Here is a 14,273-nt window from a genome sequence, read left to right on the forward strand (position 1 = left end):
CACAAGTATCTCCATCGAGAACAAAGTATGCTAGTTGACATAGCTTCTTTCAAGCTCAACAAAGACAATATTAAGCCTAATATTTCATCTGGAAGTATACTAATTCGATCTCCCTATATGATTAACATAATATGAACAATAATCAATATATAAATTTAAGAAACATAACATAATGCAATGTATATATTAATATGGACGAAAGAATATAACCGTGAAGTCATCGTCAACTTCGAGTCGCCTTCGTTGCACTGTCGCCATTGTTATTAATTTTTCAACACCTTTATTCTACATATATAGTCAATTTGAGAGGCTTATTTTTTGTATATTTTGTAAAAATGATTCGGTACCAAATATTTTATATCATCCGCTACAGAAAAAATAATTTATAAGGATAAAAGCAAATCTTATTTAATTTCTGGGAATAACTATCCATACGTAATATTCTCATAAAACAAATCTTATTTAACTGAAGAACATATCTGTACGTAATATTCTCATAAATTAAATCTTATTTTCTGGAAGAAATTATCTGTACATATATTTATTTTCCAATATTACTCTACTACTACTATTTATTCTTATCTAAATTAAACTATGATAGTATATCTCATCATATATACGTACCTTTATCATGTTATATGCATAACATGATATCAAATTAAAATATACGTACCTTAACATATTAAATACTATAGTAGTACGTATCCAATATCTTGTAGGATTAGTGGGGCTCGATTTAGTCAGACCATCGGTACGTTAACCTTCGATTCAGAACCGAGGTTCAAATATTTTTTTTCATATTTCCAACTTGGAACAATCTAAATAAGCTTTCAAATTTAAAGATAGGTTTAATTGCCCATGCTTCAAATCAATATGCTTTGTTGCTTTTTATATCAATTTATAAATTCAGACTTTAAATATGAGTAATTATGGAATTTTAGCATAGAAGTGACCATCACCGTTGCTCGTAATTGGAGGATGTTATCTATTCTCACATCCTTGTGAAAATAACTGTATCATTTGGTGCTCTTGTTGAGAGCACATGCGTTGGTCACGGCGAAATCTTTGTCCGGCATCACTCCGAGCCGGCCCCAAATGTACTCGTTGGTCATGGCGAGTTCGTTGCCCGGCCACCACCCCGAGTGGTTTGGGCTCTCAATAAAAGTACCAATTGATACAGAACAAATATTAGAACTCATCCCAAAAGATTAGTCTGTTTGAGGAGATAGCTCATTTAGTCTATATACAGGGACGGATCCAATTCAATTCATAATGAGAAGGGGCAAATGCCCCACTTCAATTTTCCATATACATGTAGATTTATAAAGCAAATTATATTAATTTATTAACTAAACACTTTTCCATATACATGTAGATTTATAAAGCAAATTATATTAATTTATTAACTAAGCACTAAATTGCCCCTCTTTGTATTATAATAAAAAAGTTTAACTGCCCCATCTAATAAGATAAAATGCAGCTAGAATCCAAGATAATAGAAAAGACGATAAAATATTTTTCTTTTCCTTAATATAGAGCATGCAGAAAAAACCCAAGGGTTTATAGCGACGAACAAAAATTAGAGCTTTTCTAAAGAAAAATTTGAATGTTTATACTTTTGCCCTTTTTACTATAATTTTCTGGCTCTGTCCTCGCTTATGAATTGAGTCCGCAACTTATGCCCCTCCCTCTTCCCCTCTGTCACGTGCCGATAGTCCCGCCAACCCATCCGCAAATACAAATTGCTATCACATTATTCACATGGAAGAAGGCAGGGGTGGGTGGATTGGATACCGTGTTTTTCAAACTAACTATAAATAATCCAAGTGGGAGGTATTTTTCCTAATTATGTTAGTACGTTAGAGTTATAAGTATAATAAAACACAAAATTTTAAAACAATTGTGATATCAACTCGCCAAAAAGAGTTGACTATAAAATTAATTTGATATGTTGAGTCAGGGATTTAATATATTGATAAAGATCGAAAGCTCTATATAGAGTTCCAACTTCCAATGTTACAATTATAATATTTTTTTTCCCTTTAAATAGATTGAGTGAATTCTGGAAACCCCAAACGTAGAAACGGCCGGAGGTGGCTCATGGCGTTTGGACGGCAGCAGCTAGCGGTGCTTCTCCTTCTTTACTTCTTGGTGTCTTCCACGGCGGTTCCAGTGTCAACTGTCAAGTAATTAATTACTCCCTCCGTCCCCGATTAAGAGTCACACTTTTCCATTTCAGTCCGTCCCTAATTAAGAGTCACACTTCATTTTTACCATAAATGGTAAGTAGGTCCCACATTCCACCAACTCACTTCACTCACATTTTATTATAAAACCAATATAAAAAAGTGGGTCTCACATTCCACTAACTTTTTCAACCAACTTTTCTTTACATTCCTTAAAACTCATGCGCAAAATGTGACTCTTAATCGAGGACGGAGGGAGTATTTTAATTCACCTACTAAGTTAAAATCTAATATATATAGTTTTCATGATTATTTGAATATTGTTTTATTCAATAGGATTCCCTAAGACAATCAAGAATCAAGTTTCACTCAACAAGTTTCATGCTCAGTTCTCTCTCTACTTGTATTTATTTTTTTGCAATTTTTTCTAACTATAATTTTAGTAATTGAGTTGAATTTCTTTTACCAGTACTTGCCATATTTGCAAAATTTTTGACATAGTTTTGGGGGCATCATAAGTTTTACTCCAATTTTTGTGATATTCAAGTGTAGCGTCTTAATTGCTTACCTAGGCCTTGGAGAAGCTATGTGAATAATATGACATCATTAAACATATAAAAAACATGAAAATAATTCTATATCGACCTGGAATAAATTTTTTTCTAATTAAATTTTGCAAGATGATAGAGAAATTGAGCATGACGAGGGGGTGATGGTGAGCTTGTTGGAGAGAAGAATGAAATGAATTCACAGATTATCTTCCTCCAAGGCCTCGACCTTCAAGAAGATCTTATCAGTATGTGTTTGTGATAATTATTGAATAATCAATTAAATTATAATATTTCAAGCGTACATGATGAGTATATCGTCATCTTGTATGGTTTGTCTTTTGCTTGGTCTCATTTGCTGCCTAGTTTCAACTCAATATCAATTTTGTCTTTAAAAAGACTGTAATTGTGAGTTTTATCATGGTTTTTGGATTTATGGATTTGAGTTTGTCAAATAAGTACTATTCATTAATACTACCTGCGTCCTATAAAAAGTTCACATCTAAGAATAATACGAATTTTAATAAATAGTGATAAATTAGAAGAGAGAGATAAAAGTATAAAGTGACTGAAATATCGGTACTCGAGAATGATGTGGAGAAGTATATTATTTCATTGTTAACTTAATCTCTTTTTTTGTGACGATAGTACTTAGTACAATCTTACCTATTGATAAGATTATTAAAGTTTTATTAGAAAAATCTACGCTTTAAAATCAAAAGGGTTCACTAAGTGAACCTATAGATTCGAATTATTTCCAAAATTACAAAACTGATATTCAATACCATTAACAAAATCAGGTTCTTTGTTTAACAGACAATTTTAAAAATATATACTCCCTCCGTCTCAGATAATTTGACCCAGTATTCCATTTCGGTCCATCCCAGATAATTTGACCCATTTTACTTTTACTATTTTTAGCAGTGGATCTCATATTCCACTAACTCATTCATATTCACATTTTATTATAAAACTAATGCACTTTAAAAGTAGGACTCACATCCCACCAACTTTTTCAATTCACTTTCCATTACATTTCTTAAAATCCGTGCTGAGTCAAACTGTCCCAAATTATCTGAGACGGAAGGAGTAGTATATTTCGACATTGAAAACAGAGGTGGGGACATTATTATATTCAAGTTAAAAAAAAATTCTTTGAATCAGCCCATAACTGGTCCAGATTGTTAGCCTGAGTAATGGGCTTCAGGCACTAGTTTCATCGGGCCAGTATAAATTTAAGGGATATTGGTAGGGCTGGCAATATTTGATACGATACGAACCTGTACGAAATTAATGGGTTTGAGTTAGAGCTTATTGGGTTCGTGTCCTTATCGAGTCGACCCGTTAAGGGCACGACGTGTTCGTGTCGGGTTCGTGTTAGTGTGTGAAATGTGTGTAGTGTGTGAAATGTGCATAGTGTGTGTAATGTGCAAAAATGTGTGTAGTGTGTGTAGTGTGTGAAATGTGTGTAGTGTGTGAAATGTGTGTAATGTGTGTAGTGTGTGAAATGTGTGTAATGTGGGTAGTGTGTGAAATGTGTGTGTATGAAATACGTGAAATGTGTATATTGTGTGAAATGCATGAAATGTGTGTACTGTGTGAAATGTGTGTAGTAGGTAGTGAAGCTATCTAATTATGCCTATTTGGAATTCCAATTTTCTACTTTTGATATGGAATTCAAATCATAGAATTAGAAATTTTAGAATTATAATTCAAGGTTGTGATCAAATGAGATTTTTTAGGGTAAATGAGAAATGAGATGCAATATCAGCCACTCATTTTTATTAAATGAGTGGTCCAGATTTTGCCACATGGAAAATATTTTAGATTAATTAATTATGAAATGGCAGAATGGTAATATCATGGTACATTTTATTCAATAAATATTTTTTTTAATTTTTAATTTTTTTTAAATTTTTTTAAATAATTTTTATTTATTTATTTTTAATTTATTTTCATTTTTTTAAAAAAAAATTTAATTTTTTTCTTTTATTTTTTAAAAAAAATTATTAAATTTTTTTATTTTTTTTATTATTAAATTTAAAAAAAATTATTTTTCAACTACATATACAATACATTTTAACTACACACATATAATGTCAACTACACACATCACATATAATGTTAACTACATATACAATTCATGTCAACTACACACATATAATGTCAAATACATATACAATTCATGTCAACTATGTTTTATGTCAACTACATACATACAATGTCAACTATGTGTACAATCAATGTCAACTACATACACAATCCATGTCAACTACACACATATAATGTCAACTATGTGTACAATCCATGTCAACTACGTATACAATTCATATCAACTACACAATATAATGTCAATTACATGTACAATTCACGCCAAAAAGTATTTATTGAATAAAGTTGTTGACATTTGATATGTAGTTGACATGAATTGTATATATAGTTGACAAATTTTTTTTTAAAAAAAAAACTAAAAATTTTTTTTTAAAAATTTTAAAAATAAAAAAAACAAAACAGATAAAAAAAAAATAATAAAATTTAAAAAAAAAAAAAAATAAAAAAAAAATATTTATTGAATAAAATTGTTGACATTTGATGTGAAGTCTATTGACATTTGATTTGCAGGCTATTGACGATAATACCCCCGAGTTGACATAAACTACATGTTGTTGACATTTCATAAATATTCTGGCTGAGTGACTGAAATTGCATCTCATTTCTCATTTATGACAAAAAATCTCATCCTAACAAGACCCTACATACATATAATTATATGTTTGGTTCATCTCTATCTGCCTCTTAAATAGCTCGCAACTTAACTATGAATTTATTATCATAATTTTGAGTGAATTCTGAAAACCCTCACCTCCTCGGTGGATCATGGAGTTTGGACGGCGGCAGGTAGCAGTGCTTCTCCTTCTTTACTTGGTGGTGTCTTCCACAACGGTTCCAGTGTCAAATAAAGGTTTTCGGCCATCATATCTTTGTGTTTATTTGTGTGTCACATGGTCATGTTAAAGACAAAACATCCCCTTAAAATGGAAAATGTATAGCCGTCATTATAAGAGAGCACCTAAGTTAAATTTTACATCGTTTAGTTCATTTTAAAATCCTTATTTCCTATAATGAATTACTAAAACATAGTAACAATGACCTTAGATATGTATATGTATATATACCGATTGTTTTATTCAACAGGACGCCTTAATACAATCAAGAATCAAGTGTTATTCAACAAGTTTCATACTCAGGTATGGCTCTCACTAACACACAATTTTCACATGATATTATAAAAAACCCCAATTTAAAAACAGGAAAATGATACTAAACCAACCTTAACTAATTCTTTTTTATATATAAACTTTGCAGGACGTTAAAGAAATTGAAAATGACGAGGGATTAAAGGTGAAATTGTTGGAGAGAAGACTAAACATTGAACTTAATGATTATCATTCTCCAAAACATCATCATGCACATAATTAACACGTTTGTAATGATTGCATAATTAATAAAATAAAATTATCATATTTCAAGCACACATGATGTCACTCTCCCATCTTGTCTGGTTATAGTTTCATTGCATATCTGCCAGACTATTGTAACTTGTAAGTTTAAGCAGGGGATCTAATACTTGAATAATGATTCAAAGAAATATTTAAAATATAACTTTATTTCATCTATATGCCACTTAAATAGCAACTTGATTGGGAATTTGGGCTCATACTTTTAAATTTCTTCTTTTTATATACATATTTTAAAAACTAAGCAATTGAGCACCATAAATTGTACTATGTCATGGATACATTTCTTTTTATGATATTCGAGTGAAGCTTCTTAATTGCTTACCAAGGCCCCGGAGAAACTACCTGAACATATGACATCATTATGCATATAAAATATATGAAAATATTATAAATTGACCTAAGTTAATTCTTTTTTCTATATAAATTTTGCAGGATGTTAGAGAATTTGAGAATGATGAGGGGGTACTGAGCTCGTTGGAGAGGAGATCGAACATTGAACTTAATGATTATCAACCACCGCATCGACGTCCTGTAAAAAATTAATCACCAATGTACGCCAAGAGTGTTTGTGATTATATATTGAATAATCAATCAAATTGTAAAATTTAAAGTATACTTCTTGATATATGCATGAAGAGTACATTGTAATCTTGTTTGCTTTATATCTTTTGCTTATTTATATTGCTTCAACTCAATTTTCAATTGGTCATTGTAATTGTGAAGCATTATAATTATGGTTTTTGAATTTATATATGGAATTGACTATTGAGTATTTGAATGAAGAGGCTGCACTGCTTAGTTAAGCTATAGATCCGAATTATTTCCAAATTTTACAAAACTGATAGTGAAATTATCAAATTCAAGTTTTTTTTAAGTAGACAATCTTAAAGATATATTTATGTCGATATGAAAACATATGTGGAGGGAGCACTATCATTCTAATTACTACTATCAAATTTTGAATTAACTTGGGCTTTGATTCAGCCCATAACCGGTCCAGATTGTTAGTAGACTGAGTTGGTCCAAGTTAATGTAATACCCGCTCTTTTAATTACCTTAATTTAAGGCTTTTCGTTGAACTATGAAATCGCATGTCACTTCTAGCTATCTTTGATTCAAGGAATGTTTATTTCCATCATTGTATCGGATGTCGTAGTATTAGTTAATTGCGATTTATGAACGAAAAAGGAACGAAGAACGAACTAAAACGAACTCTGTGTTTTTTTTTCTTTAAATAATCAAAGTACATGAACATCTGAGAAAAAAAAAACTAAGAGTATATTAATAAGTAAGTGTGGGCCTCGTTTCAACAAGCCCAATCCTCGCGTTCTTCGCGGCCCGTATCCGATCAGCCCGAGGGCCCGAGGCAGCGAGCCCGTCTCGAAGCAACAGCAAGGCAGCCAGCCTTTTCTTGCACCTGCAAGTCAAATAAAAACAAGTTTAGTAACTAAATAACAAGAGAAATTAAAGAAGCTCTTATTACAGGAAAAGAGACAATTCCACTTTAGCAATGGACCAAGGCAAGTCAATGCCTACAGCATCCACTCCTCAAAACAGCACCTACGAATTTGTTATCCCTCTAATACCACCCCTGCAATAAGCAAACGAGTGGAATTTATTAGTAGTGTATTCAGAGTGTCTCTGGTGGCGCCCCTCCCACTAGGACTTCCCACATAAAATTTATGCCACATCATCATTAGGACTTCCCATTTTACGGACTTCTATTTTACAGAATTAAAATGTCGACATAGAATACGGAATTAAAATTATATAATACTTAAAAAAAAATTACATAATTAAAAAAAAGTTACATAATTTAAAAATAAAATTACATAATACCTAAAAATTACATAATTATAAAAAGTCGAGAAATACAACCCTCGGCTCTCACTCCTCCTCGTCCTCGTCCTCGTCCTCTTCCTCGTCCCCGACGCCCGTGCCCTATTGTACTCCATTGTAGTAGAAATGAAAATTTGTAGATTTAGAGAGAGAAACTTGTCAACACAAAACAAGTGGTGTGAATGAAATGAAGTTCAACGAGCCCTATTTATAGAGATTTTTTTTAAAAAAAAAAAAATTTAAAAACCGGACGTCCGAGTGGAGCTACAACGGCGAACGTCCGCCCGCCCGTGGGGAGGACGGGCGAGCCCATGCGACGGGCGCCCTTCGGGGCCACTACGGCGGACGTCCGGTCTGACGTCGGCGACGTCCTACCGGGACGTCCGCCATTGGAGACGCTCTTAGTCCTCCATGTAACACCAAAGATTCTTAATGAAAGGGGCTGATAGAATCAAGTAAAGGGAGATCTCTTGAAGAAGGGGACAAAGAGTTTTGGCAGCCCATTAACTCCTCCCAAAGTACACAAGCTCAGCCTATAATAACCCCTCCACCCCACCGTTAGACTCCCTTCACCACACTTGAAATTTCCAGCAAACTAAGAGTGAGAGAGAGCTTGAGTTCTAGTAGTATAGAAAAGGAATCGGTAGCTGCTGCAAGAGGTAACACACCTTCTTTCCTCCTTTCTCAAGATTTGGTTATGTTCAACCCAAACTCACTCTTTTCCTTAACCCCAACAAAAGGGCCAGAGACACAAGTAAACGGCTGCGGGTCTTAGGATCAGAAGAAGGATTTAGCAGCTGTTTTCAAGAGGTAATATACACCTCCATCCTTCCTTCAAACCAAGATTTCATGCCAGCATATAGTGAATAACTCTCAAGCATGTTTTAGACCACCAACACTTTAAAATCATGTCATAAAATAATGGAAGGACAGTAGAACCCAAAACTCAAGGCTCTTATCTTTCTAGTTTTGAAATGGAACAGTGAAACAAAGCCTTGCTCCATCTCAAGCTTTAAATCACATAAGTCTTGATTAAGGGATTTAGGCCTTAGAACAGATCCCCACAAACTAATTTTCTTTTCTAAACACGAAAAATAAGCGAGAGAGAGAGGATAGGGACTTATCTGCTGCCGATGAAGCGGCGTGGCTCGCGGAGGAAGCGCGTGCAGCGCTGCTGCTCGCCGACGGGTTCCCTACCGCCACGAGGAGAAGGCGACAGGGCCGGGAAGCCAAGGGCGACGGTGGTGGTGCGTTACGGAGTTGAGGGGGGCTGGACGGAGAAGTGTACTCCGGCGAGTTCGCACACCAGCGAAGGCAGCAGTGGCGAGAGCACCGCCTGTTACGATCACAAATTGATGAAGAGGCACTCCACATAAGAGTGGGCTGGGGTTGAGTGCCACGTCAGCTAATAAGGGAGGACAGCCGGAGATCTAACTATCTAATAACCATGAGGAAGAAAGAGGAGAGAGAGGGGCTTGTGAGCTGAATATAAAAGGAGAGAAAGATGCAGCATATACTCATTCATTAAAATAGTGTGTTGTGTGCGCTGAGCGCTTGGGCTGAGGATCGTGGATCCGAAGCATTAACCTTGGTTACTTCTATCTTGTTTATCGTTATCAATTCCTATTGTATCGTCTATTGTATCGTCATTTCTTTATCCGTTGATAATCACTTCAATATCATTCGATATCTATATTTAGTCTTTATAAATTGCTGTTTTGGTGTGCTCTCTGGTTGTGGTGTGTGAGTGTGGGAGAAGTGTTGAATTTCCAGCTGAGATTGAGCTGAAATCGCAACACCGCCTGTGCATGCCCGACGGCGGCGGTGCTGCGGGATTATCGGAGCAGAGGAGGACGCCGGCAGATCCGGCGACCAACGTGAGACCGTCAGGAGTGGCGATTTCGCCGGAGAAAGGAGAGAGAAGGAGTTAGGGTTTAACTCTCCAATTTGGGGATTTTTCTTGTGCAAATGAGAATGAGAGAGAGAGGCTGATCGAGAGAGAGGAAGAGAAGGGACAAGGGAGTGTTTCTTTTAAATTATTTTTGGGCCACTTCTTTGGGCCAAGGGATTTAATTTGAGGAAAGGAAGTTGTTGGGCCTCTATAATTAAATACATGGGCTAAGGTTTTAAATAGAGAATGGGATGATTCTTTTAATGATCTAAGAAGTTGGGCTAATAATTAAAATAAAGTAGGGGTTGGGCCTTGGCCTAATTAAATCATGAGCCCTCCTATGTTGCTCAATCAAATAATTGATGGTCCGCTAATTAATTCCGAAATGATGAGTAGACTGTTGGGGTTTGAATCCCTTTGCACAGTGGAAGACTTGTACAATACAAATAAATCAGACACGGATCTATTTGCCGATTATGCGATTAATCAATTTACATGTTAAACAGATAATTGCATGCTAGAACGCAAAAAATTCATGCTTAAAGAAAGTAAATCCTAAAACACGAATTCTACGGTTTAGGGTTACCGATTTCGATTCTCCAAAGAATCGTCGATTGCTCGCGCCTTTTCCACGTGATGATCTTCGATACTAGACCACAGATCTTCTCTCTGGTTCCCGAACTGTATCTCGATATCAGGGTGAGCTAATCTTATCAAAATACTAGGACTCGAATAAAGAAGACCGAAAATTCCTCACGGAGGAGGAGCTGAAAATTTCGTTCTCCTTCCTTGAGAGAAGGGACGAAATTTCATGTGAATGAAAATAATGATCATTCTGTCTCCTTTATTCTCCTATTTATATTAAGTTCCTTTTGAGCCCAGACAGGGATCTATGGAAGGTTTTGGATATGGGCTCCCCCAATTACCTTTTTACTAATTAAACTGAACCCACAATTTAATACAAGCTTATATTGGAATATTACGAGCAGCCACTACAGAAGTAATATTGAACTTTCCCATCCAAATCCGAAATTACAAGTAATCCGGTTTTCACTTTGTTTATTATTTATTTCCCGCGCTTAAGATATAAATGTCCATTAATTAATTAATGTCTGCTATGGACTTAATTAATTAACATCTTTTTAATTCCAAGAGTGGACTTAGCAAGAAACATTTATTTATTATTCATAGAGTAATAAAACTCCAACTGGCCAGTTTTCCGAATAATAAAACCTTGTTCGAGCTCCTCTTGAGGACATTATCAAACGAGACTCACCTCGCGCACGTTTCAGCATAATAGCAATCCTAGCACCGCTAGATATTAATCACCACTACCCAATATATCATGATCATTGGGTTGCGAAAAACCCGCACCATTTGATAAGTCAAAGTAGTGCATAATCAATACCGTATGCTCAATGCTAACATATGTAGATTAAGAAATAGTATTTTATCAAAACCTAGTCTTTCAGTAGATAGCATAAAGACACGTCTTGCTGTTAGATCCGTTCAGTGCTATACCACACCAATGTCATCTTATTTCAGTAAGGCTTAGAAATATGCGGACTGACATTGCAACCTTTCACGATAGGTAGTCTAAGCCTATCTAGGTTGTAAAATTCTTCTTTTTCTTTTGCGAAAGCATTGCATAGATCTGACCGTGTTACCTTAAAGTGGACGCCGCCCACAACCGGTCTACTAAGCAAAAGACTTAGACTTTGTTTGCTTCTTATACATTTAAATGTTTATAAAACATCTTATAAATGCACAAGCAAACACAATGTAATAATATACTGATTCTATTCGTGCGAAACTGCTCGAATAATACTGAATCAAGTTAAAAGTGGATTATAGAGTTTTACGTATACAAGCAAGATTCTATTCGAGCGAAACTTGCTCGAAACATGCTTTTCAGTATACCAAACCTAACAATCTCCCACTTATACTCAAAACATGCTTTCGAGTATACCCACTGCCAAAAACTCTCCCACTTATACACAAAGCAGGTATTTATACTAGATATATCGAACTACCATTCATTTCACAAGGTGAAAGAAGAATCTGCTTGGTTGTTCTCTGATTATATCTTTTTCACCATAATGTATTTGCTGCGTACTTGATCTTTAATTAATTTCATCCCCATATGTGATTGCTTAGCTTAATAAACTCGAGTGTCCCTTGAGTTAACCTTCACTAGAGTAATAAAAATAATACTCATAGGCATACTCAAACTTACGATTAAAGCTATTAGGAAGATATTCCTAAATGAAACACATATTCAGAGGATGACTTACTCGATCACTGATTAGTCATAAAACTAAGATAGTGTAACCCCAAGGACATTATATGAATGACTGGTAAGCTAGAATATAGTTACTAGTCTTTCTCAAGCACTAGGGTATATTCATTACCTCAATCAAAATCCTTTGCCATGGTTAATATGATATATACTTGTTATGCAAAAGCACAACCAATATCAAACTTAGTACACATTATAGCATACATGAGACATCTATCTCCAAAACTAGTCTCATAATTCTTGATCTTACTAAGTGTCACTGACACTTGACTAGAGATAAGACAATTCCAACTTGAAAGGTAAAAACCTTTTCATGGAATTTCTAATGCTAAAATGTTCCAAGCAATTTATAGATATATGATTCCTAAGAGAATCTCAACATTCTTTCTAGCAATCGTAAAAGGACTTAAATGCTAAGAATGTAATTAGTTTCTCTTAAATCATTTATCTTAAACTGGGTAGACAACCAGTTTCCTACGCTAGATGCCAATCTTAGTTGTTTGCAACTTTTGTAGATTTTATCATCGTAGAGTACCATAATACCATATTTAATGCACTTTCAACTTCCTCGTGCTTACAGCACAGCTGTGGGCAAAAGTCAAATTCCAGATATTTGACAATTTTAATAAAACACATATACTCTGATTTAGATGTTTCCCTAAGACCACAAAGGTCTTTATAAGCTTCAAATCATGCGTTTCTTGCCCTTAATTACATATCCACTAGAATGTTCTAGTAGATGATTTCCTCAAGACTTCTATTTATAGAAGGCTGTCTTCACAATCATAATACATACATTATAATTTATGTAAGTTCTAATAGACAATATGATCGAATAAATCCTGGCACAACGATAGCGAGAAGATAATTCTCTTTGGGCATAACCCATTTTCATTGTCTAGCCTTTAGAGATCCATATTTACACTTGCAAATATACTAGCTCCCACTGATTGACACAGCCTATAGGTAGTTTTGCAAGTCTTGTAAAGCATGTTGTCTATCTTAGATTGTAGTTTGGAATCTATCACCTTTTCAAGGATGAATATCCAAATGAACCAATACTACATTATAGTTAAAGGGATTATGTTCAAGTTGATCTAAGACTGAGTCTTACGACACTCTTAGACCCATGAACTTGTTATGTTCCTAAGAACGCTCCCACTACGATCTGGTTCTCACAATCATAGGTATTGAAGTTGATTTTATTAGTGCAAAAATTTCTAATGGTATGACCCCTTGGTAATATGGAAAATCCGATATCTCTCTTTATCTTGAGAGTTATCACGTTGTTAGGCTTGTAGTTCATCTATTGATCTTCATACAAGAATTACATCTTTGAAGATTACAGAACTTATAACCTTACATCATTTGGGATAAACCTTAAAACATGCCTCAGTACTCATCTCCAATTTCTTGGGCACTTTTCCAACACGTGTTGGAACAACATTACACTTTGAGATGTGCTAGACTAGAGACGCTCTAGTCCACAACTCGTGTTTTGTATAAGGTACTGATGTTGGTAGTTTCTTTAATGTTTATCCCATCAATGATAAGATTTTAATGAGTACAACTCATCACTTAATCAAACTTGGCTTAGAAAGACTTCGATTCCTTCTTACATAACTATCTCATTCATTAGATGAATGCTTGGATTCGTTAATGGAGATTAGACTCCCACTACTGATCATAATACTTTGTTTGTCTTCTTATGGTGTAAACCATTAAGACTCGCTAGTCTTTCTATGTTGCACTTCTATAAGAATTCTGAATCAAACGATTCTAACTCATAGTGCATCAAACAGACATGATCGACTTTCAAGCTATTTAACAAACAAATTGTTAAAATCTTCATAGTCTAGATCAGTTCGAACAATTGCTAAGTATTTTCTTGGCCTTAAGACTAAGAGCCATAAATACTTTATCATTCATTATTAAGAAGTTGATGTGTTGTTGAATACTCAACCTTGTCGCAATTGTATTATTTTAATA

At 34.5% G+C, this 14,273-nt stretch overlaps 1 long non-coding RNA gene across 2 annotated transcripts; it reads right to left on the minus strand.

Moving 5' to 3' along the window:
* Positions 1–7,460: 7,460 nt before the first annotated feature.
* LOC125216533 (uncharacterized) lies at positions 7,461–8,844 on the minus strand. Of its 2 annotated transcripts, none has more exons than XR_007175425.2 (3): positions 8,134–8,844; positions 7,739–7,846; positions 7,461–7,672 (listed from the first exon to the last, which is right to left on the minus strand). It is a non-coding gene; the product is annotated as an uncharacterized LOC125216533 (long non-coding RNA). The 2 variants fall into 2 exon arrangements; XR_016136768.1 differs by having other exon boundaries at positions 8,095–8,844.
* Between the last annotated feature and the right edge of the window lie 5,429 nt (positions 8,845–14,273).

Source organism: Salvia hispanica, chromosome 3 (assembly GCF_029641045.1).
Source record: "Salvia hispanica isolate PSC_SH4W2 chromosome 3, Shi_PSC_v1, whole genome shotgun sequence".
Classification (NCBI taxonomy): domain Eukaryota; kingdom Viridiplantae; phylum Streptophyta; class Magnoliopsida; order Lamiales; family Lamiaceae; genus Salvia; species Salvia hispanica.